At 31.1% G+C, this 1,597-nt stretch overlaps 1 protein-coding gene across 2 annotated transcripts in view; it reads left to right on the top strand.

The window, feature by feature from the left end:
* The window catches only part of LOC106881308 (tetraspanin-6), a 43,685-nt gene that overhangs the window by 642 nt on the left and 41,446 nt on the right, over window positions 1–1,597 (top strand). The gene's annotated exons all lie outside the window — the stretch shown is intronic.

Here is a 1,597-nt window from a genome sequence, read left to right as displayed (position 1 = left end):
TTACTTATGCCATTGGTCTATATATATATGCTGTTGTGTCTGGGAAGTCATTTTCTTTTTGTGCCTTATAATTTAACACACTCACCGGTAAAATTTCTACTTATTCCTTATTTTTATAAATAAAAATAAAATATGGAATACGTGGAAATTTTACCGGTGAGTGTGTTAAATTATAAGGCACAAAAAGAAAATGACTCTCCCCAGACACAACAGAATATGCTTCAACACACAAACTCACATAAAGAATCTTGCAAACCAAATCTAAAAACGAAATATATATATATATATACAAATAATAAATGAGTATATGCATATATATGCACATGTATGTACATACTTACATCTACCTGTATATATAGATGCATATCTGGGTACAGGACGTTTCAAAAAAAAAAACGTGGACAAAATGATAAACAGAGTACAGAAAACACAATGTATAACAGTGTAAAAGTGTAAACTACAGTGATCTCTAAAATACATATATACAGTATGATAAAAAAAAATGTGGCAAGACTTGTATACATATGCATAAGTGTGTATTTATGAATATGCATTGGCTATGGTCTCTCTCTCTCTCTCTTTCTTTCTACTCCTCTCTATTTATCTCTTTATCTATCTGTGTATATATTTGTGTGTGTGTTTATATATGTGTGTGTCTGTGTGTATGAATATGTGTGTGTGTGTGTGTGTGTGTGTATTTATATATATATATATGTATACATATATATATATATATATATGTCATCATCATCATCATCCTCACAATCATCATTCTATATTCTTTTCCCTATGCTCATAAGGGTTAAACAGATCTTCTCCTTCATAATGTCTTGGCCACATGATGTGGTCCTTTGTCATCATCAGCTTTCAGATTCAGCAGACCAACATGTGTTTTCACTACTTCTTTCCATGTCTGCTTCTGAAAGAGTAATCTTGATTTGTATTACTCAGAATTTCTTCATTCAATTGGCATCCAAAATGGGTATCACATGTCCCTACCAGCACTCACTCTCTTCAACATTACAGCTGATTCCTTTTATGCCAATATTTTTACTTCCTTAGCTCCTGTATGTTCAGTTATGCATACATTGTAATGATACACAATCAAGGGAGCATTCTTAATTCCTTTCTTTTCAGATTTTAATATGCAACCCCTACATCTAATATCCCATGTTTTGCTGCTATGCAATATCACACATGATATACAAGTGTCACTTAGAGATGCAATGTCTTTGTGGTCTTCATAAGTAATAGATCACTTGACTTTTTCTACCTGCCATTACCTTGTCTATTATATATTTGCAATTCCCACCACAGCTGGTGATTAGGCCACCAAAGTAACAGGAGCTGTCAACTAAAACTAGTGAGCCTTCATTATAAGAGGTAATGGTATCTAATTGCCAACAGTTTATATTAGTGTATAGTATGTGTGTGTGTGTGTGTGTGTATATATATATATATATATATATATATATATATGTATATATATATAAGAAGATGGAGATAAATCAATTAATAAGTATATTTTTTAACTGCAAAAATAAACAATCTCTTACAGCTGTTTTGATTCATACTTTAAAGATTATAATTGTGATAA

This window comes from Octopus bimaculoides, chromosome 5 (assembly GCF_001194135.2).
Source record: "Octopus bimaculoides isolate UCB-OBI-ISO-001 chromosome 5, ASM119413v2, whole genome shotgun sequence".
NCBI classification, from domain to species: domain Eukaryota; kingdom Metazoa; phylum Mollusca; class Cephalopoda; order Octopoda; family Octopodidae; genus Octopus; species Octopus bimaculoides.
Note: the sequence above shows the minus strand (reverse complement) of the source record. Positions and strands in the feature narration are given on the sequence as shown.